At 39.8% G+C, this 24,645-nt stretch overlaps 1 protein-coding gene across 1 annotated transcript in view; it reads left to right on the forward strand.

Annotated features, from left to right (window-relative positions):
- Window positions 1-24,645, forward strand: part of FAT3 (FAT atypical cadherin 3) — a 662,119-nt gene that overhangs the window by 211,380 nt on the left and 426,094 nt on the right. The gene's annotated exons all lie outside the window — the stretch shown is intronic.

Genomic DNA, 24,645 nt, shown 5'->3' on the forward strand with positions numbered 1-24,645 from the left:
TTTCCATACCCAACAAATATCAGAGGAAACCCTTGTGCTTTCATCTTGATGCTGACCTATTTGTCAACCTAGTGCTGAATTCCTTCAGTTTTGCATTTATTCTAGTTTTAAAAGGATTGCCTGCCAATTACAGAAAATTGGGAAGCTATTGAAGAAGTATGAAGATGGGGAAGAAGTTGAAAATGATAGCTCTGACCATACGGCAGTGTGGTCATTCGCTTTTGTGTATTTTCCCTCCATCTCTCTTCTATGAATGTATTTAAGATCTCATTGATGGTATGTCTTTATGTTTTTGTCAGGTGACTTAATAGGTTAACAACTTCCAATGACAATAAGTGCTTTATAAACATTATGTTGATAGTCTGTATAATATTGTGTTGTATGGGCATGTCACTCTTAAGTTGTGGAGAGTTCTTCCTTGTTGGACCTTGAAGTTGTTTTCTAAGTATTTCCCATTGTTGGAAATAATGCTGCAGTGAACAGCTTTGTGAAGAAGGTTTTCTGTTTTTTAGATTTTTTTTAAAAGATCTCTTTCTGGTTGCTTTCAGACATTAGGAACACAGCATTACTACTGGGCTCTTCTTGTTTTGGGTCCTGAGGTTGGCCAGAGACGGCCCCAACACTTGGCATCCTTGGAGACCTTCAAGGAAAGCCCAGCTACTTTTAAGTGGCAACAACAAGCTACTTCTTAAGGGGAGCCATTAACTTGGGTGGAGAAGGTTGAACTTCAGAGGAGAGGCACTCTCCATCCTAGAGTATCTCATCTCACAGTGGATTCATGGAGGCTGGGAAGTCCAGAGCTCAGAAAATGTACAGTGTAACTGCATTGCCTTGCTGGAGAAGCTCACAGTCCTCACTGGTAGTGCATCACAAATATGAGGTTTAGCAAGGAGGACCAGGGCTCTCTGAGAATCTTATGTACATGTCTGGTTTTTTGTTTTGTCTTGTTTTGTTTTTTAGAGATTTTTTTTTATCTGATAGAGAAAGAGCAAGCAAGCACGAGTCGGGGAAGCCCAGAAGGAGAGGGAGAAGCAGATTCCTGCTCAGCAGGGAGCCTGATGCGGGGCTAGATCCTGGGACCATGAGATCATGACCTGAGCAGAAGGTAGATGCTTAACTGACTGAGCCACCCGGGGCCCATGTCTATTTATATAATTTCTGCTGATAGCCAAAGTACAAGAAGGGCTCATATCTGACGTCGCTCTTTCTACTCTTTAAAATGAACGAGTGGTGAAAGTAATCTTCAGCAGCAACCATCTGAAGAACCCTCAGCTTGCCTTTATTTCCACACCAAATGTGGTCAGACAAGCTGGTATTACCACTCTAGAAGCCTTTGCTCCTGATGCAATGTGGGAAGACCTTGAGGAAGATTCAAGGACTTGGGATCCTGCCCACCTCCTCCTCTTGCTGCTGTTTGTTTTTCTTAAGGTATAACTGACATCTAACATTTTATTAGTTTTAGATGTACAACATGATTCTGTATTTATATATATTGCAAACTGATTACCACAGTAAGTTTAGTTAACACCAACCTCTCCTGCTTCTGCCATTGTAGAGACTTTGTCCCATTCTGGAGAGTTTGAGGCTGGTTTGTAGCACTGCTTCGAGAACCAGAGAGGTTTCAACTTCAAATCAGCCTCCGTTACTGACTCGCTGCTTGATGCCCTGGGACTCGGCTCTTCTGTGACGTGGAGACGTAGCAGCTACTTCTGAGAGTTGTTTTGGGGATTGTATAATCATAATGTACTTCTAGCAGTTCACACATTACTTGGCATGTTGCTGAGTATTCATTAAATGAAGCTGTTTGTATTTTTATTAATGAATGGCCCAAATGATTTCTAAATCAGTGTCACAGTGGGTGGTTCTTCCCCAATGTCTGTACTGTGATTGGTAATAACTGATATTAGAATAATAAGAAACAGGGGCGGCTGGGTGGCTCAGTCAGTTAAGCTCTGACTCTTGGCTTTGTCTCAAGTCATCATTTCAGGGTGGTGACATTGAGCCCTGGTGAGGCTCTGCACTTGACGAGGAGTCTGCTTGAGAGTCTCTCTCTCCCTCTGCCCCCTTCCTCTAAAATAAATAAGTAAATCTTTAAGAATCATAAGAAATAGCTAAAGGTGAAAACACAGCTCTTAAGGACTTTAATCTTTAGTCCATTCTCTCCCTTCTTATTTTATTTGTATTTTCATGATCTACTCTGTGTCTAGTAACGTGGTACATGCTGGGGGTTTAAAGTTGAGTAAAACGCCCTTTCTGATCTCATGTCATTTTTGTAGTCTAGTGTTTCCCAGATTACTAACATATAAATGCACAAATTAAAGCAAGTTGTTGCTGTTCTCATTCACCTGGGACACACCCTAACTGATTATGGTTCTGAAGGGCTCTTTAGCCTCCCTCGAAGTTATCTCCTCAAAGTTATCCTCAAAGTTATCTCAGCTTTGACAGCATCCTTCTCGAAGGACTGAGTTCCCACCTTTCAGAGTTCACACACCGTCAGTCAGCTGAGCCTACCTTCAAGGACCCGGGTCCTTGTATCCCTGTTCCCAGTTACTTGAGTGACTGGGCTGGCATCGGGCACCACTCTTCTTATAGGCAAAGAGGAACATCTGCTTCTAACATCCTGGAGCAAGGTCCCTTCAAGAGAGGCTTCTGGCTCGATGCCCCGAGCCAGCTTTGAGGCCCATCTGTTCCATTTTGGCCTCTGAGTTCCCAGTTTCTGACAGATCTGCTTTGATTTTCAGGTTCCTGTTCTGTGTTGCTTTGCTTCCTGAGCACAGCAACCCTCAAATGAAAAAAATCAAGAGGACGCATAGTTTTGCACTTGCTATGGAAGCCTCTAGAAACTTCAGTCTTGCATGAAAAGCAGTTTCCTGACACTAGTTTCCTAATGCTATTTTCAGTCCTGTCTTTGCATTTTTGGTTAATATTTATGCTGCTATTCTCATCTTTGGATTGATCACTGAGAAGTAGTAAAAACAATGGCATTTATTCAGTGTATTGGTATTTTTCATCCTGTCTCCAGTGAACTTAGAGGACAAAATCTTATTTATTTAAGAAATGTTCTGAGTAGGCCAGCAAATAAACTTTCATCCTTATTTTGAGGGATGCAAAGGACTTGAACTCAGATGCATGAAATATTTAAGAAACTCTTAACATCTCATAGCATATTTGAGTTGAAAGTAAGTTCATCGTTATTTAACCTACATTTACTCATTTTTTGTTTAAAGATTTTATTTATTTATTTGAGAGAGTGAGAGAGCTATAGAGAGCATGGGTGGTGGGGTGGGAGGCAAAGGGAGAGAGAGAAGCAGACTCCCTGCTGAGCAAGGAGCCCCAGGGGAATCACACCAGAGCCAAAGGCAGAAGCCTAACTGACTGAGCCACCCAGGCACCCCCTACCCTCCCTCATTTTAACAGCCAGAAAACCTAAAGCCAAGTTGAAGTTTTGCCTAATTGTGAACTGCAAAGCGATTAATAGGAGGCAGAAGGACTGAGTTAGAATCTATCTCCCCTTCTCATTAACTGTGTGACCTTGGGCAAGTTATTTTACCTCTCCATGCTTCGTATTCCTCATCTATGTGAGAAGGGGAATTATCTCAATGTAGCTTTTAGAGCTGTTGTCAAGTTAAGTGAGATGTGCTCGCCACTGGTTAGTGCCCTGTGGTAAACGTTAGCTGTTCCCCTGACAGAAAGGGGAGAAGGACAGGAGCAAATCCACTCTGAGCTGAGCCGTGAAAAATGAACACATTTTCAACAGGTGTTAGTGGTGGGTGAGGATATTCCAGGAAGGAAGGACACAGAGTCAGGGAATTGGGAGTCTTAATGGGAACATTGGGAGTAATCTAGCTTGGCTGTGCTGTGTGGGGCCCGAATGCAAGAAGGGAGAGGTAAACTCTGACAGAGTGGTAAACTCTGACAAAGTAATTGAAACCTGATCACGGACGGTCATGGATGCCAGGATGTGGAATTTAAACTTCAATGAATAGGCTGGGGGAAAGGAGGGGGCTGCTGGCTGGCTGGCTTTAATTGCTGTGCATGTGAGAGTGAGATGGACACACAGACAGGAGATTAAACAAGGGGAATTATGATTGTAATCTGGCAGTCTATGTTGAAAACTTAAAAATGTGCCTGCCTTTGGCCTGGCAATTGTAATTTTAGAAAAGTATGCCGAAACAGTGCTTTCAAACTAACAACCTAAATACCTGATAATGGGGGCTTGGTTAAATATTGATACATCTATATAATTTAATATTATCTATCAAGTAAAAATGGTGTTATTTATCAGCATAGATCACCAAGATAGTGCTGAAATAGTTTGGAAGGTATAAAATATTATGTTAGTGTGATCTCATTTTAAAAATAGATGTGTATGTGTAAAGTCCTGTGCCTTCATTCAGTCATCCAGAAAGGATCTAAAGCCAAATGAAAACAGTGGTTATATTTGGGTGGTGGTGTCATAGGTGACTTTTTTTTATTATAGTAAAACATACATAACATAAAATTTACTATTTAGCCATTTTTAAGTGTACGGCTCTATGGTAAATATATTCATATTGTTGGGCAAACATCTCCATTCTCCATCTCTCGAGTATAAGCCATTTTTTGGTATTCTTAATACTTTTTTTAAAATTTTTTTATTTTTATTTTTTAATTTTTTTTAATATTCAAATTTATTTATTTTTTCAGCATAACAGTATTCATTGTTTTTGCACAACACCCAGTGCTCCATGCAAAACGTGCCCTCCCTATTACCCACCACCTGTTCCCCCAACCTCCCACCCCTGACCCTTCAAAACCCTCAGGTTGTTCTTCAGAGTCCATAGTCTCTTATGGTTCGCCTCCCCTTCCAATTTTTTTTTTTAATAAACATATAATGTATTTTTATCCCCAGGGGTACAGGTCTGTGAATCGCCAGGTTTACACACTTCACAGCACTCACCATAACACATACCCTCCCCAATGTCCATGTATTCTTAATACTTTTATGTGTTATTTGAACTTTTAAATTTTATAGCCAAAAAACAATTTTAGTTTAAAAATACGAAGCGAGGACTTGAGACTAGCTAGAATATTATTGCTGTGACACAGTATTCATACCCTCACTCAGGATCACACATTTGGAATAGAAAGGAAGTGCAGGAACTGAGAAGGCCATGTTGTCCTCATGTTTTCATTTACAGTGTTTAATCAGCTTGAACTAAATGGTGCTTTTTCCTGAGATAAACTCAGGCTGCCAAGTTTATGGTGATGGGACCGAGGAGCTACTGAGGACAGGACTTGTAGGCTTCTGGTGTGAGCCAGGAGATTTTAGCACTGTGGAAAGTGTGGCTAAACCAATAGCTCCGTAAACAAGCTGGCGGGTACACAGTCATACCGACTTCAGGAAACCAAGAGATCCAAATAAGTTAAGGTTATGTATAGGATGAAAACACAGATAGAGGCAGAAGTGCTTGCTCTGGCGTGTGGCTAACTGTGGGAGAACAATTCTTGGTTTAGCATCAAGAATCTCAACAGCAGGGGTGCTTCAGGGCTCAGTCGGTCAAGCGGGCAACTCTTGATTTTGGTTCAAATCATGATCTTGTGTCCTGGGATCGATCCCCACATTGGGCTCTGCACTCAGTGAGAAGTTGGCTTGAGGATTCTCTCTTTCCCTTTCACTCTGTCCCTCCTCCCACTTGCGCTCTCTCTCTCTCTCTCTTTTTCTAAAATAAATACATTTAAGAAAATAAATCTTTAAAAGAAAGAATCTCAACATCAATTTCATGTTGTATCATTAGATTCTCTGATGCCTAAATTCCTTCACTTACAGGAACTTTTGCCCACAAACATTAACAAAAAGTCTCAAAGTAACAAAATATAAGACTATTTTAGTTTAGGCTGCCTTTCTCCCCAGAAACCCGATCCTATTCATTTATGTCTGAATGGAGTTTTCATGATATGGTGTAGGAGGAGATAAATTCTCTGTCCAGATGCCCTAGGAATAAATTCCTCCTGCAGGCCTTTCTTCTTCCCTTTTCTTCTCACACATCCCCGGCAAATTATGTCAGATAAATAATGGTTGGGAATTGGGTGGATCATTGGGAAGTTGTAAATGTCATGTTACTGAGGGACATAGGCAAAGGTCTCGTGTGAATCTCAGTTGGCATCTTAGAATGAAAGTAACACTCGTGAGGTCCCTATAACATGCCAGATACTGCATCTATGATGTAATTATTTTTAAAAAAGAATAAGTCAATTTATTTCAGGTACAAAAACCAAATCGATCACTTATTTCTCCCATCCCTCACCCCCTGCCTCTGGCAACCACCAGGCTACTCTCTGTATCTGTTCGCTTGGTTATTTATTTAGCTAGTTAGTTTTAGTTTCCATATATTAAAAGAGATCATACAGAATTTGTCTCCCTCTGTCTGACTTATTTCATTTATCATAATGCCCTCCAGCCCATCCATGTTCTTGCAAATGGCAAGAGTTCATTCTTTTTTATGACTGACTCATATTCCATTATATAGGTATATCACAATTTATTAACCCATTCATCCACTCTTTAGGCTGTTCCTGTGTCGTGGCTATCAGAAATAAGGCTGCAATGAACATAGGGGTGCTTATATCTTTTTGAGTTAGTGTTTGCATTTTTTTCAGATAAATACTCACCAGTGGAATTGTTGGATCATGCAGTAGTTCTATTTTTAATATTTTGAGGACACTCCCTACCATTTTCTTTTATAACTGCACTAATTTACATTACCACCAACACTGCACTAGGGTTCCCTTTTCTCCACATCCTCACTAACATTTGTTATCATCTCTTTTGATACCAGCTATTCTGGCCAGTGTGAAGTGAGATTTCAGTGTGGTTTTGATTCCCATTTTCCCGATGATTAACAATGATTAACATTTCCTGTCCTTGCTGATCCTTCTACATACCTTCTTTGGAAAAAATGTCTGTTCAGATCTTCTGCCCATTTTTAAGTTGGATTGTCTTTTTTGCTCTTGAGTTATAGGAGTTATTCATATAGTTTGGATATTAGCTCCTTATCAAATAGATGACTTGCAATATTTTCTCCCATTCATTAAGTTACCTTTTGATTTTGTTGGTGGTTTATTCTGCTGTGCAGAAGCTTTTTAGTTTGATGTGGTCCTACTTGTTCAGTTTTGCTTTTGTTGCCTTTGCTTTTGGTGTCAGAATTAAAAAAAATCATCACCAAGACCTATGTCAAGGAGCTTACTGCCTGTGCTTTTGTATAACTGTTTTATGGTTTCGGGTCTTGCACTCAAATCTTTAATCCAGTTTGGGTTCATTTGTGTGTGTGGTATAAAGGAGTGGTCCAGTTTCATTCTTTTGCATGTGGCTATTTAATTTTCCCAATACTATCTACTGAAGAGATTCTCCTTTCATGATTGTATATTCTTGGCTCCTTTGTCACAAATTTATTGAACATATATGTGTGATTTTATTTCTGGGTGATTTATTTTGTTCTACTGATCTACTGTTTTTAGGCCAGTACCATGCTGTTTTAATTACTAGAACTTTGTAATATAGTTTGAAATCAGAAAATGTGGTGATTCTAGCTTTATTCTTCTTTTTCAAGATTACTTTGGCTATTCAGGGTCTTTCATGGCTTCATACAAATTTTAAGATTATTTATTCTATGTCTGTGAAAAAAAGGGAATTTAGGTAAAGGTCGCATTGAATCTTTGGTTACTTTGGGTAGTATGGACATTTTAACAATATTAATTCTTACATTCTGTGAATATAGAATTTATTTGGGTCTTCTTCAGTTAATTTCTCTACTATCTCATAATTTTCAGTATATAGGTTGTTTTTTTTTTTTACCACCTTGGTTAAATTTATTCTTAGATATGATATTCTTTTTGATGAAATTATAAATGAGATTGTTTTCTTAATTTCTCTTCCTGATAGTTCCTTATTGATGTATAGAAGTGCAACAGAATTTTGTGTATATCCACTTTGTATCCTATAATGTTACTGAAGTTGTTTATTAATTCTAATAGTTTTTGGGAGAGTCTTTAAGGTTTATGCATAATATCATGTCATCTGCAAATAACGAAAGCTATACTTCTTCCTTTCCAATTTGGGTGCTTTTTATTTTTCTTGCCGAATTGCCCTGGCTAGGACTTCCAACACTATGTTTAATAAATGTGACAACAGTGGATATCCTTGTGTTGGTCCTGAACCTGGAGGAACAGCTTTCAACATTTCACCATTACGTATATTGTTAGCTATGAGTTTGTCATATCTGACCTTTACTATGTTAAGATATGTTCCCTCTTACACCTCCTTTGTTGGGAATTTTTATTATAAATAATGTTGAATTTTAACAAATCTTTTTTATGCATCTATTGAGGGGATCATATGATTTATATCCTTCACTGTTTTTTTTTTTTTTAGATTTTATTTATTTATTTGACAGAGAGAGATCACAAGTAGGCAGAGAGCAGGCAGAGAAAGAGGGGGAAGCAAGCTTCTGGCTGAGCAGAGAGCCTGATGCAGGGCTTGATCCCAGAATCCTGAGATCATGACCTGAGCTGAAGGCAGAGGCTTAACCCACTGAGCCACACAGGTGCCACTAATCCTTCACTTTTTTTTTTTTTTAATTTTTTTAAAAGATTTTGTTTATTTATTTGACAGACAGAGATCACAAGTAGGCAGAGAGGCAGGCAGAGAGAGAGAGAGAGAGAAGGAAGCAGGCCCCCTGCTGAGCCGATAGGCTGATTCAGGGCTCAATCCCAGGACCTTGGGATCATGACCCGAGCTAAAGGCAGAGTCTTTAACCCACTGAACCACCCACGCGCCCCGATCCTTCACTTTTTTAATGTGGTATATCACATTTACTGATTTTCAGATATCATATCATACTCACATTGTTGGAATGAATCCCAGTTGACCTTAGTGAATGATGTATTCATTTTTTTGTATTTTAATGTATTGTTGAATGCAGTTTGCATTCATTTGAGGATTTTTAAAAATCTATTGGCCTGTAATTTTCTTCTCTTGTAGCATCCTTGTCTGGATGTGTTAACAGAGTAATGCTGGTGTTGTAAAATGAGTTTGGAAGACTTCCCACTCTCATATTTTTTGGAAGAGTTTGAGAAGGGTTGGTATTAATGACTCTTTAAATGTTTGGTAGAATTCACCAGTGAAGCTGTCTGTTCCTAGACTTGTTTATTGGGAAGTTTTTGATTACTAACTAATTCAATCCCATTAGCAGTAATTGTTTAGATTTTCTGTTTCATCATGATTCATTCTTGGTAGGTTGTATGTTTCTAGAAATTTATTAATGTCTTCTAGGCTGTCCAATTTGTTGGCATATAATTCTTCACAGTAGTCTCTTCTTATCCTTTGCGTATCTGTGGTATTAGTTATAAAATCTCCTCTTTCAGTTTTAATTTTATTTATTTGAGTTCTCTCTCTTTTTTTAAATCAGTGAGTCTAGCTAGAGGTTTGTCAGTCTTATCTTTCCAAAGAACAAGCTGTTCGTTTCATTGATCTTTTGTTTTAGTCTTTATTTCCTTTATTTCTGCTCTAACCTTTATTATTCCCCTCTTTCTGTTAACTTTGGGGTTTGTTTTTTCTTCCATTCCTTGTCCCTTGAAGTGTAAGGTTGTTTATTTGAGACTTTCCTTGTTTCTAGGCATGGATCTCTATGAACTTCTCTTTTAGAACTGCTTTTGTTGCATCCCATAAATTTTGATGTTACATTTCCATTTTTATTTTTCTTAAGGTATTTTTAAAATTTCTCTTTTGATTTATTCTTTGAATCATTGGTTGCTCAGTAACATGTTGTTTAATCCCGACATATTTGTGAACTCTCCAATTTTCTTCGTGTAATTAGATTCTACTTTCATACCATTTTGATCAGAAAATATGCTTGATATGCTTTCAGTCCTCTTAAATTTAAGACTTGTTTTTTTGCCTAATATATTATCTATCTTAGACAATTTTCCATATGAACTTGAGAAGAATGTGTATTCTGTCGCTTTAGGATAAAATATTCTGTAAATATTTTTTTAAGTCCATTTGGTCTAACATGTCCTTTAAGGCCAATGTTTCCTTATTGATTTTCTGTCTGGGTGATCTATCCATTGATGTAAGTGTATTTTCTTTTTTTTTTTATTCTCTGTAACAGACAGGCTCCAGTGCCTCTGATCCAAATCTAAGAGAAATGAGACCATTTTAGCACTTTTCTCTCATCTACTCTGCCTTATTAGGCATATTCATTCCAGAATGTTAAAGCCAGAGATCCCTGTAAGATAAGAAAATAACTCCATAAGGAAGAATCTTTCAGTAAGAAACCCATGGTTTTATTTAGGGACATTTCTAAAGTTCACCTTTGTTTGGTAGAAAATTAATGAATGCTTACCACATAGAAGCACATTTGCTCTATTGGAGATGAGAATAGACATGACAAGGTGTCTGCCCTCTGGGAGCTCATAATTTAGTTCCTGGATTGTAGTCAAAGTAAATATACATGTAAACATTTTCTTATGAGATGTGCTGGAGTGTACAGTTAAAAGGTATCAATTTCTGGAGTTGGGTGGAGTTCTTCCTGGGTGAATGTCTTAGGAGTATTTGGTAGCGGTGAGCCTGGCCTTGGGCCTTGATGGGTGGGTAACTTTGATAAGGGTGGATACGCATGATAGATATGTTCCGGATGGAGCGAATGGCCCCACTCAGACTGCAGAAATGGAGCTGTATAGCATGGGTTTAGATAATGTCATGTCTGGGGTTCCCTTAGAAGCAAAACCGGAGGCAAGGATTTGAATGCAAGTTGTTTATTAGAGAGTGATCCTGGGAAACATTAAACAGTGAGTGAAGAGGTGAGGTCATAAAGGGAAGTAAGCCAGTAAAGGTTGTATCATGAAGCCAGTATCCCCTGTGGGCCATAGAGCTCAGCCCCATGGAGGGAGCTCTGGGATCATAGTTTGCAATGACCTCAGATTTATCTCACCTGAGGGCCAAGGAACCCGCAACCCAATGTCCACACCTCCCAGACATCATTGGTTAAGAATGGCTTTCAGGGACCCTAATGCTGGCCCTTAACGTTGGAGTGTTCTTCTGTAAATAGAATAAAAAACTCCTGGGCAGCGCGTGGTGTTGGTAATTACAGCTTTCAGCATGTAGAGAAGGAAGAGAATAGAATGTTGGAAGTGTCTCTATTACATTTGTAGTCAGTGGGGGAGGCATCCACTGACTAAACTAGGGATGGCGAGAAACACAGCAGACTGTCGTCAGTGTCTTGGGGTCAGTAGGAGGGAGAATTTCAATAAGGAGAGCAAGTCAAGAGGAAAGTAATATTTTACCAAAAGATAGTAATCGTTGGGCTTTCAAACCCCAAACTATCCAAGTGTGCGTTAAGCTGAGTGGTACAGTGGAATAGATTTCCTCTGTAACTTGATTTTGCTTCTGGCTCTGCTCATGTCTAGCTGTCTGATCTAACCCCCTCTGCAGCTCAGAAAGGTGCAGTCACCTCTCCAGATCCAGCCTCCTGTCCTGACCAGGGAGGTGGTTATTTCCAATCTCTCCCAGCGCTAAGATGCAATTTGTATGGATTCAAAGATGTGGTGTGACTCCTACCTCACTCCTTGTCGTTTATTAAGTTCCTGAGTGTATTGCATGTTAAACAGAGAAGTAATCTAATTTCACAGTTAAATAAAGAGCTAATTTAAATTACTTTTGAAATTAAAATGTTCATAGGATAAATTTGCTGGGTCTAATAAATGAACTCTCGAGCACTCCTCCCCACCCCCACCGACCCTGCGATCGTCTACTTTGTGTCTTCTCTCTCTGTCTGCTCCTGTTTCTCCACCACAGTTTGGACTCTAAAACTATTTTTATTTAGTGTTGGTTTACTTTTATCTACGGCTGTTTTGGCAGCAGGAATTATGTGCATTTTCCTGACAGAGGGTTTTTACATGGAGCATGTGTTTGAAAGATTAATATAAGCAGTTGCTTCTGAAACAATTTAATCTTGCTTTCCATAGTAATGAAAAATGAATAATCAAAAGCAGTAAATTATGTCTGGAAGATAATAAATACTTCTTAAAGTGTTTTAGCATTGACTGTGAATTGTGGCTGACCCCCACATCGGGAGGGGTGAATATGACCAATTGGGATTCCACAGTGGGTGCAGGCTTTAATATCGGTCTTCAGCTGCTTGATTCATTTCATTGCTCCCCAAGAAGCCAGAGAATCTGCTGTCTGTCCCGCTGATTTAAAACTAGAAGCAGCATCTCATACCAATTAGGGGCATCTGTGTTTAAACTGCCATGAAACAGTCTTTGTCTTTTTCTGTCCCTCGACCATCACATAGACTCAAGTGGACCTGGATTAGGATTTGAAATATAAATAGTTACAACCAAATTAATTCTAGATTCAGACACCATGAGCAGGAAAGCTCCTCAGGCAATATCTTATCCACAGCTTCATCAGTTTCTAGGGTATGGCTGCAAAACTTGACCAAACTCTAGAAACATCCCTCAGAAGTGTACTTTACCTGCAACTTCCCACCATGACCCAGGGATACTTTACAAATGAGATGTTTTCGAGGTTAACGAGTGTAACCTCTTTAATGGGGCATTCTATGAGGTTGACATCCTGAAATAAATGATTGGCTTTTTTTATATGCAAAACTTAGGAAATGTATTTTCACAACTGTGGTATTCAGATTGCTTTGTGTGGTGCCACCTAAAATAGTAACTAAAAAGACAAATACATCTATAAGCTCCCTGTCTTGGAGTAACTTAAGATATTCTTGGCAAATATAATGTATGTTACCAAGCAGCAGTCAGGCAGGGATGCCTTGAGTTTCCAGCAAAGCTGATGGCAAAAGGAGAGAGACCTGACTGTGGTCCAGCTTCTTCATTCTGTCCGTCTGCCTGCAGGTAATGTGCCTTAATATGTTTCTGTGTCAAGCCGCTCGGGTACTGGGGGCGGCCATATTTTCACACCACTGAAACAAAAAGCAGGATGCCTCCCCCTTCTCTGAGGAACCTCCTCAGGCACTTGTCCATGTCCCATGATGTCAAAATAAACCCCAGCTGCATCTTTAAAAGTCCTGAGGTTCGGTATTTCCTGGATGGCACCTTTTAACTGAGCTACTTGAGCTGAGGTGCTTGACCTCACGGGGCCTCAGCATCCTTTAAAATGGAGACAACATTCCTTTCTTTTCTATTTTCAAATAATATTTCTAGTCACAAATGAAAAAGCGTGCTATTTAGAAACACCCTTTGAAAACTCTACAGCCATGTGCAAACACCAGTGGGGGCTGGCTCTCGATGGACCTGCCCGGAGTTGATTCCTCTCATGTGTCCGTTTTGGTTTTATTGTAATTGTAAACATTACTGTTTAAAAGGTTTAGCCAAGAAATATTTTTGCGTCTTGTATGCTTGCACGAGTTCGTGTTTTCAAATCTAGAGATGTAATTCGGAAATCTCCTTTATGAGTGAGAGGCAAATCACATGAGCAAACCAGTCTTTTGACAGAGGAGAGGTTCTTTCTAGTTTATTGTTTCTAAAAATAAGCGTTCCTAATTTGGCACAGCTGTTGGGAAGTAGGGCTGGGATGTCAGTAGCCGAAAGTCCCCAAGTGCACGCTACGTGCACTGTATGGTCAGATGTTCGCCGAGCTACTGAGAAAATTCCTGGCATATGTGTTTTGTTCTAACAACTTAACACAGTATGCTTTTTTTATTTTGTTTTTATAGAAATGTTCAGGTTCTCCTGGAGTCTTTTGAACTGTTGCCAGTTTATGATTTAAGCCCTTAACTTGGCCCTGAGAACAGAAGTTGAAAACCAAAGATGAATAGCCATGTGGACTCTTACACGTGAGAATTGTCCAGTTAATATTTCAAGCCACCAAGGCCAGGCTAGCAGGAAGCATGCATTTTATTTTCATTCTAAAACATTACATTTTGAGATATTTCCAGAAGGGCTTTTGCAATAAATCAATCCATTGTATGTGGGCAGATGGCTGTCTCTCAGTGAGCTCCCTACTTCTAATCCCTTGTTCCAAAGTGTCATACTGATGTTGGTGGTTTGAGGAGAATGAGCAGAAGGAGAAAAAGGAAGAGTTAAGAAGTGTGATTTTACGTGTTAGTGTCTAACTTCTGCGTTTCCTCGTAATATTTAAAACAGCTCAGTGAGAGCATTGATTTCATACATGAAGAAATGTAGTTTAAAAAAAAATTATTTTATATTTACTTTATTTGAGAGTGAAAGAGCAGGAGGGAAGGGGCAGAGAGAGAGGGAGAGAATCCCAAGCAGACTCTCTGCTGAGCAGAGTCCAATGCAGGGTTTGATCTCACAACCCTGAGATCATGACATGAGCAGAAATCGAGAGTCAGACACTGAGCCCACTGAGTCGCCCAGGCTTCACACAATTTCCTGTGCCTCATATAACTTAAAAGTGACAGAGCTAGAACTTGAACTTCTGATTCAAAGTCTGACATTTTTTCTACCAGTTTATTCCTTATCTGCATTCATTGCTCTACATGTAAATATGGACCTAGTTACGGTGTGAGTTAATCTGTTTGCAAAAAATCTTGAACCAGTGTCCTGAACAGCATGGATGCTGTATTGAAATTTGATAAATAAATGAAATAAAATTTTTGTCATGAGAAGAAAGAACAAAACATAGCTAGTTGTTAATGCTCATCTCAAACACAGAGGGAGAATGTCCTCCAAGGTCCCAAGAAGAAAAATACTTTAATGTGTTAATGAATATTATTGGAAAAATAATGCAAAATATAGTTTGTGTTATTTCTTAGAACTGCACTGATTTTTAAAAATGGATGATGCAGTTTTGCAGAGGTTGGAGAAGAATGCTTCCTATATCTGACTATGACAGCTGTCACTGAACAAGCCCTTCCCTTTCTCAAAGATACATTGACGACAAATTGGCGGAAACTACATAATGGAGATGAAATGTCTGCACCCTTCCAATTGTTTCTGTCTTAGAAGGAAAAGGTTCTACCACTCTGATGGCACACAATATAATTTCAAAAGTCACAGCCTGTTACGGGTTAATTCTGCTCCCTCCATCCCATTCATATGTTGAAGTCCTAACCTCCAGGAACTCTGAATGAAACTGTATTGGGAGATAGGGTCTTCTGAGCTTATTAAATTAAAATGGGGCCATTGGGATGGTCCCTAGTACAAACTAGTCTTTGTAAGAAGGGGAAATTTAGACTCAGACATATATAAAGGGAAGACACTGTGTCTTCACAGGGGGAAGACGGTCATTTACAAATAAAGCGAAAACAAATCTTTCATCTACTGTCTAGATGGCTGAAGCTCCTTATTTGTAGAGTAAAGGAAGACATCCCACGTGGGTCTGTAATGATCCAAACTGGCTCCTCTGAATCATCTGAGTATCTATTTAAAATTTCATAGAAATTTTTTTTGAAGATTTTATTTATTTGAGAGAGAACAAGAGAGAAAAAGTTCAAGCAGGGGGAAGGGCAGAGGGAGAGGGAGAAGCAGACTCCCCATGGAGCAGGGAGCCCGAGGTAGGGCTTAATCCCAAGACCCCCCAGATCATGATCTGAGCCGAAGGCAGATGCTTAACCAATTGAGCCACCCAGGCACCCCAAAATTTCGTAGAAATTCTGATTCACAAGTAGTCTTTGGATCTCTGAGAAGGGAGACAGGAGAGTTTAACTCTATCTGTCAGTGATTCTGATGATACTTCAGGTAGAGAATGGCCTCACGTTTGTTTTTTGCATCTGTATGTGGTGGGTGGGTGGGTGTGTGTACCTGTTATCTTCAACAAGGAAAATTACCTATAATGCCACCAACTAGGAGCTCGTTCATACTTCTGGTCTGTGATTTCCTCAGGTCTTTTTCCCTCACTAGACATTTCAAGATGAGAGTGTTAAGGACACTGGGAATGATTTTCACAAGTAGAGATAGAATTTCACGGTTTGGTGTTTTGTAGTAATGACCTTAGGTTAATCAGTATTTTCTCTTTTCGAAACCTGCTGTTAGGGCAAAAGGTCTGATGCTAGCAAATTACGGGGTTCACAATTGAATTGTCATCTGAACTTCTAATTCATTTGTTTGCTAATCGTTCCTCCTTATGAATACACTGATCAGCACCTTTAGGAAATTCACCTGTGCAGTCATATATACAGGCAACATTTCATTGACCTGAAATCACTGATCCCCAACCAGCCCAACAAGTTAAGATCAGGTTAGAAGGAAAAAAAAATATGGAAAGTCAAAGTCAGTGTTCTGATAATAACTGACATATGTCAGGAATAATACTAAGTGCTTATAATCATAATCTCAAAACATCCCCGTGTGATGGGCCACTATCCCTACTTTACAGATGAGGAAATTGAAGCCAGGTCAGAGGTGTCTGGAAACTCCCCTAGAGTCTGTGGGCCAAAACGTGGTAGAACCATTTTGACTCCAGAGCCCATGTTCTTAAGTTATTCTTCTTTGCTGACCCTGACCTTACCTGGCAACTCATCCCTGAGCCCTTCTTAATGTTTTTAATACTCTTTCAGACCTAATTCTAGCAGGCTAGATTTTTAGGTTTCTTAACCAATATCAGGTTAGAACAAGCTTCCCGATCAAAATACCAGAGTCAGAAATTATAGTACGTATTAGGTAAAAATAGATATGTTTAGGATAAACACAGTTATCTTGTTTTCATTTACAAAAAAGTAATATACTATGATTTCCTTGAATACAGTGGGTTTTGTAATAATCTTCTCATTTATGATATTCTTGTGTATAAAATTATAAGGATAGCTACATGTCCATCAACTGTATTCATCATCTCATTCCGACACAAAAGCTCTTTTTTCTTTTGCCTCCTATCTTCTTGTCTTCGACCTCCTGGCATTTTTGTATCATTGCAGATTAGCGTATATGGTTTTCATATTCAGTTTTTAACATAGTTCCAAGTAGTTCTTCATAGTCACCAAAGTAAATATCTGCACCTGTCCCCTTGAGTTGACAGATCTGCATTTACATTCTCATGTCTTGGCACCATCAGTGCTTTCTCTGTCTTAAAATCACATAGATTGCAAGCTTTCTGAAGTTGTTACCCTGTCTGAAATTCTTCCCTCGATCTGCAGAGCTTGGCATACTGCAAAACAAATTTGTTTTAATGCTTTTCATATGTATGTATATACATGTATATGTAGTGGTTTCAAGCACGTGTTTCAGAATTATGCAGATTTGGACTAATATCCTCGCTCCTCTACTCTTCACTCCCTGAGTCACTACAGGGGAAGCTACTTAACCTTTTTGAGCCCCAGTTGTCTTTTCTCTAAAGTGGGGAAATAATACCTACTTGGAGGTAGAGATAGGCAAAATAAAGGTGGTGCCAGCCTGGCCCAGGAAGAGCTCAACAGCGTTGGAATGCAAATTTGATTCACCGCCATCTAAACTATAGTCATGGTATGAAGCCAGGTAAAACGTGTATGTGAGAGTCTTACAATGAGAGTCTGGTCCTATTTGAAAAGTGACAGAAGCGCTCTTCTTTTGCTGAATCCGGGTGAGGTTTCCCTGTCTACGTTACCAGATCGAGTGTGCTCATGTGAGTATGTCCATCTACTGCCATGAGCCGAGACCACTAGTCAGGGATGTGGAGATGTTTCTGCAGGAAAAGTGGAAAGAAAAGAAGCAGAATGCCTTCTTTATCCAAGGCTAATCCCGTGAGTATCAGAGGGGAGGGTATGCAGGCCTACCTAGAGCAGTTTTACCTTTGCTGAAGTGTGGATACTTTATAAAATCTTGCAAACACAGTACCAGAAGGCAGGATTCAGAAATAAGTACACATCAACTTGAAGCTGTAAAAGTTCATTCTAGAGCCGAGGGAGGGCTTCTGGAAAGGGAACCAATGAAGTCATTCTGGGACCATATGCCCTGGGTTCGACTCCTGGTTCAGTCACTTAGTGTATGACCTTGGACAAGTCCTTTTGCTTTTCTGCAGCCAATTCCTTTAAATATAAAGTGAGGCTAAAAATAGCTTTAACCTTCTAAGGTTGTTGTGAAGATTAAGTAAATTAGTTTATGAAACTGTTTAGGACAATATATGGCAAAAAATAAAAAGTATTCAGTAAATTTTAGCTATTATAATCTACATATCTTTGGAGGTCTGAATGGTCACTTTTGTTCTTGCCTAGATTTTTTCTTTTCCTCTCTCTTTTTTTTCATGATTGCACCTTGACTTATGTGCATTTTTATTTAAGAGGTTTCTGATTTTCTGAGGGCAGGTAAATGTATGACGTTATGAATGGTAAGTCCTGAGCCTGTTCTGTTATTAAATTAGAGTTGTGGAACAGTTACTTTATATATTAGGAATTATTTATCATCCTTACTGATCTTTATGGGTAAAATCTGTCCTCTGATAGGCCTGGGTAGCAAGGAACACCTTTGTAGGGAGGATAAAGTTCTAAAGAGTCCCCACACACCTAAGATTAGAACACGAATTAGTTTTAGCAAAGGTGTTTGCTCTGGGTTCCAAGTGCATTTCTTGTTCTCTGTGATAAATTCATCTAACCACAGCTGGAGTTTAGGGCAGGTCTGAACTCCCTGCACCTTCATTAATTTCTTGTCCTTGCTGCCTGTTGAAAGTGCATTGGCAGAACACCATGATGCTTTCACTCTTCCTTTCTCTCTGCTCTTTTGCATTCAGAGTCTCAGGGATTCGACTTGTCACTAAGCCCAGTGTAGGGCCACTGATCTCTGAATTCTGCTAAGTTTTTCATGCTGTTACTCCAGAATGTACTACAAAGCTTACAGATGTTGCTACCCAGGTAGTTCCCAGGGGCAGCGTGGAGCTGCTCGGGCGCTGTCTTGAATCCGGAGATGTGTGTGGCCGGCTGGCACCCTAGTCCTGGGCCTGGGCCCACTCAGGTTACCCGTTCTGCAGGGAGTACAAGATTCCATTTGGCCAGCATATAGTGAGGTTTTTACACGGATGGGACTAACACTAGGCGGCTTTACGTGCCTCCTTATTTATGCTTGCAACATCCTGGTCCCTATTTTGCAGATTGGTGAGGGTGTCTGAGGAAGACCTACGAAGACCATCATTCCTCTCAGCCTGAGTTCCAAGCAATCTGAGAAAGAAAGCCAAAGAGCAAACATGGAAGCCAAAATAGCCTCTTCATTGTGGAGATATGAAGTTGGCAGGTGTAAGACAGTGTCAGAGAAAAATGAGCTTGCCATGGTTGAACCCCAGAATTAGGCAGATGTACACACCAGTTACAACATTGGTGGGAGCCTCCTCACCTGCTCCCCGGACCCCAGGCATATCTGAGCTCAGGTCGGGCAGTCAAAATGGGCTTCCCTGTGGGCAGCTTATTCCCAAGAGGAAGAAGTCTAGATAGAGCTGAATGGAGCTTGCCTCGTTATTCTCCCCACATGTACTCAGCCAGTGAATCACCCCTCCTGGAGCTGAATGGAATGAGTCAAGTGTTGGAGAGAGGCCAGGAGTTTGTTTACGGAAAATATGTCTTTATGAAAACCAGTGTGGAGGAAAGTTCAGATGAGGAAACAGGAGCACAGAGAAACCCAGTCACTTGCAAAAATCTTCCACAGCTCCGTAGCAGCAGAACTGAAATCTGAATGTGGGTTTGCAGTCTTCCACCGTGGACTGAGTGACAGCGTCTCTCCAAAGAAAAGATTAGAATTTGAAGAAAGAGCCCTGAAAGGTCATTTATCCTCTGAAATCCAAAACAACATTTTACATAAACTATCCAAGAATGATAGATAGGGTTTTTTTCTGTCTTAGGTTTGCTAAAACCTCTGTACTTTTGTTAAATCTCTGTTGAAAGTTCTGGTGGCCTTGGCTTTTACAGTATGGACCACTTTCTTCTCATGACGCTATCCTGGCCACTGGATTTCTTCCTCCCAAAACAGCCTCTGACCTGGTGTGACGCCAAAGTCTGCCTCCTAAAAAACTTGCTTTTGGACCACTGACTATTTGGAAACCAGCTTCCTTCCCCATGCCTTACCCTGCCCCATTGTAATGACCTCCTTAGCCAGAACCAAATGCTGCCCCAACACCAAGGGGCTGTGACAGGCCTCTGTACACTTCCTACTTGCCATGATGGACTCGGCATTGGTGGGCCAGCCGACGGCCTGCCAACCATCTTGAGGGCTTGGGTTTTTGTTCGTTTGTGGGATTTTTTGTTTTTTGTTTTTGTTTGTGGGTATTTTTTGTTTGTTTTGTTTTTTGAGAGAGGGAGAGGGTGCGCATGTGCATGGGGTGAGGGGCAGAAGGAGAGAGAGAATCTTAAGCAGGATCCATACCCAGTGTGGAGCCTGATGTGAGGCCCCATCTCTCGACCCTGAGATCATGACCTGAGCCAAAAACAGATGCTTAACCGACTGAGCTTGAGGCCTTGTCTTAGAACAAACTCCTTCTCAAATTGTCATTATCATGATGTTTAATATTTAAACATTTTAATTGCCTCTTTAAACTTTTGGAATTGGATGGCTGAATGACATTTTCTTTAAGGATGGTTTGCATAGCTTTCTGCAGGCTTGGAACCCTGCTCTCAAATTGTATTCATATTCAGAGTTTGGCTTCCTTGTGTCTGTGTGTGTGTTTGGGAAGGTGTGTGCGTGTGTGGAGGGATTTATGGGTGCGGTCTTGCTAGGAGGCTTCCTGGAAGATTGTTCTGAATGAGCTACATAGAGGTCCTGAAGGAGATATAGTATCACAGCCTCGAGTTCCCATACAGGCCTTATGAACCACACACGGCTGGAAATAATTAGCAGCTGCAGGATTTGGAAAGTAAAGAGGAACGAGGTAAATCTTGTACCCAGGGTCAGACATGGGAACTTGGAACGGTGTCTTCTTCTGAATCAGACATTATATTCCAAAAGCCATGAAATCCCAAACTCTAGTTACCTTTTAGATGATGATATTAGGAACTGAAAATATCCTTTGCCTTTGTGGTTCTGATAATATACATTTTATAGGTTATGTTCTTGAAATAGTTATTAACGAGATAGGTTTACATTGTTTAAAAACTGTTCCTTCAGTACAGCCCATTTTAGTTGCAATATCGAAAATCCTATAAACTTGGGTTTCCTCAAGAAGCCAAGAAGTTTTAAAATAGAATCCCGATCCCTGCTGATCAGTCTCTTGAAATTTACCCCGCAAATAGTTTTCCCAGCAACTATAGAACAGCTTTTATTTAAAATTCTACCAAGCGCTTTGTTTCTTACTTTTTCTCTTTTCCTGTCCTCATGGGTGAAACCCCAGTGGGTAAGCAGGAAGATTTAAGTGTTTTTTTTTTTTTTTAAGATTTTAATTTATTTATTTGACAGAGACACAGTGAGAGAGGGAACACAAGCAGAGGAAGTGGGGAGTGGGAGAAGCAGAGGGAGAGGGGAGTGGGAGAAGCAGGCTTCCTGCTGAGCAAGGAGCCTGATATGGGGCTCAATCTCAGGATCCTGAGACCATGACCTGAGCCAAAGGCAGGCACTTCAACGACTGAGCCACCCAGGTGCCCCAGTTTAAGTGGTTTTGAAAGAGACCTTGTCAGCACTGACCTATAGAGAAGAAGTTGCTGTATTGAGGCACCCAGGAAAGAGAGTTGCCCCCTAATATGGCAAAGAAGCATTTCCTATTTATGGCCAGGTTCATTGTTCCAGTCACTCTGGCGGAGCCTGTCCTAAGCAATTTAATTCGGGTTGCAAAACTGGTGAATGTTCAGCACAGAGTCGTGGATAAGGTTGTAACCAGCCTTCCATAACACGTCCTGCCTCTGATTCCCTTGAGCTAGCGTTATTCTTCAGACTGTCAAACTAGCACCTTTGGATATGTCTGTGACCTTGAAAATTAGAATAATTAAGTTTCCTCTGGCACAGCGGGACTTGATATGCGTAATTAACAGCAGCCAGCAGTCCCTGGAGACCAAATTTATGAACGACATTAAAGGAGGAAGAAGCAAACCTTTTTGAATGAGGGGAAGTGAACATTAGTGATGTTAGCACGGCAGTATTTAGATGTTAGTCACATGCACGTAGATGTTTCTCTGAAATTTAGTAATGCATTTTCCCTTTATTTTCCTTCATAGCACACATTCATATGAAAGAGAGGGAAAGTGAATAATTGGCAACTGAGTTAATGAATAGAGGCTGGAACTGAAAAACTACAGGGGGGAAAAAAGGTTAGTTGCAGGCTACTTTAATTTTTTTTGCAATAAAAGCAGTTTTTAGACCATGGTCATTGTGTATTTGCCTTTTACCTGGGACTGTGCCTAGCATGAACTGGTCACAGAGTACAATCCCTAAGAAATATGCAACAAATGTTTTTGAGTGTATCTCTCTCTCTTTTTTTTTTTTTTTTTAGGATTTTTTATTTACTTATTTGAGAGAGACTGAGTGAGAGATAGAGAGAGGACGGGAGTGGGGGGCAGAGGCAGAAGGACTCCCCACCTGCCCCTCACCTCTCCCTCCCCGCCCAAGCAGGGTGCCTAAGGTGGGACTTGATCCTAGGACCCTGAGATCATAACCTGAGCTGAAGGCAGATGTCCAACCCACTGAGCAAACTGGGTGCCTCCATTGAGTATATCTCTTTTTAAACACTTTTCAAACAACTCTGAATTTTTATAGCACTGTCTTCTCTAAAATTTTCTTTAAGTATCCATAGATAGGTAAACTGACATGCAGAGAAAGAGAAGGAGAGAGAGGCAGGGAGGGAGGAAGGGCAGGAGAGTAAGATGTACGACAACCCATTCTTTTAATCTTTTGGTTGCTCTGAGTATGAGTGCTTGGTTCCAACCAATGGGAATTAAACGATCAGAGGGTAGCTACACTCCCCGCAATGAACGTTAGTCTTCCATCTATAAAAGCTGTCTGCTGATAAGCTCTTATAATGATGTTTTCTTCCTTTAGACTCGTTCTACTCTTTATTTCATGTTTAATAATATATAATAATAATATAAACTAATATTGCTTATAAAAAACTAAAGCCAAAGCATATGCAAGTCATAGTGTCTGACTGCTCATGAAGATAAAGAGTATCTATCTGACCGGAAAAACCTGGATTTTAAAGTGACCTCAGACACCTGCAAGTAAATGATCCCAGAGTGAGTTGGCATTGAGAAGATTTGAAAATTAAAAGATTACCCAAAAGATGTTCTGAAGCCTGGGTTCGTGAATAGGTTATAGTAAGAAACATTATTGTTCAAATGCTAATTCTCATAGGTTCATTAGTAAAACCTAATGTTGTAAGTTGAATGTTGATCATGTGCTATTATCTACTATGTACAGTGTCTATTAGGCCAGCCCCCTGGTTGCCTCTTTCTTGGGTCTTTTTGTTGTGCTAGTCATATTCCAGATTCTCTGGTCCTGAATGAAATACTTATCTGTTTCTACCTTTCCAGATTCTAAAGTAAGAGTAGAGCCATTTCCCAAAACTTCTTCTAGGGGGAAAAAAAAAGAAAAGAAAATTTCTATAAGGGGCTCAACTAACTAAACAATTAAGTGATTAAATGAAAATAATATGATCAAATGAGTCTGATTCCACATAAACATAGAGTAGTAGCTCTGAGAAGTCCTGGACTAAAGAAATTTGCTTTATTTAAACTTAAGTTTTGGCTAATTATATTCATTATGATCAGAAGCTAACATTTATTGAAGGACACTATTGGCCAAGACATTGTGTTATTGTCTGTCTTTGTTTTTTTTTCTTTGTTTTGTTTTGTTTTGTTTATAAATGTAACACCTATCAACTGTCAAAGTAACATGTGAAACCATCAAATGCCCATTGTGTTTGTATGTGTTTGACTGTGGACCTCATGGTCTAACTTGGTACTATCCAATAGGTAGATAATTCTAACCACATATGTGATTGTAAATTTTCTAGTGAAAAGGGCAATAAATAAATAAATAATAGGTGAAAGAAACTCTAGCAATGTATTTTATTAACCCACCTTATCTGAATTATAAAGGTTATTAATAAGATATATTATATATATTTTTCAAAGTCCAGGGCATATTTTGCACTTCCAACATACCTCAGTTCATACGAGCTCCATACAAACTCAGTATAGCATATGTGCCTAGCGGCTACTATTCCGAAGCATGCAGGTCCATGCAAAGATGACTCAAGGGAAAGTCCGGTTTGCCCTTCCTTCCAGGAGTGTAATGCAGTCAGTTTTCATCCCATCCAAACAGCATCATCTGGAATTAGGCCAACCTCTATGAACTGGTTGGTAAGACATTTCGGCACAGAACGTCTGTCTTTCTTTGACATTTCTGTTTCCTTCAGCTCCAGGGTCAAGTTTGCTTAATGGGGAGGGAACACAATTGGTAGAACTCTTCATGATTTAATGAAAGTCAACGGGAAGGCATCTGGAAACCTAATTTAACCTTACCAGGATAAAATTTAATTTTACTTAGGGTAGGCCCTTCAGTTGACTTTCTGCATGTTGGAACCTTGATAGTATGTGGATGTGGTTTAAGAAATGATTGAGACTTATTAGATAAACATTGGACTGATCTTTGAGGGCCAGAGAAACGTCAAATACCGTGTACCTAGAATAGGTAATTGTGCGTGTCTTTACTAGGAAACGGAAAATATTAGTAATGCTCAACGTCTCCATGTATCAAGGCCTATTTAATATGCATCATCTTTTCATCCTCACCATT

This window comes from Meles meles, chromosome 8 (genome assembly GCF_922984935.1).
Source record: "Meles meles chromosome 8, mMelMel3.1 paternal haplotype, whole genome shotgun sequence".
In the NCBI taxonomy this organism is placed as follows: domain Eukaryota; kingdom Metazoa; phylum Chordata; class Mammalia; order Carnivora; family Mustelidae; genus Meles; species Meles meles.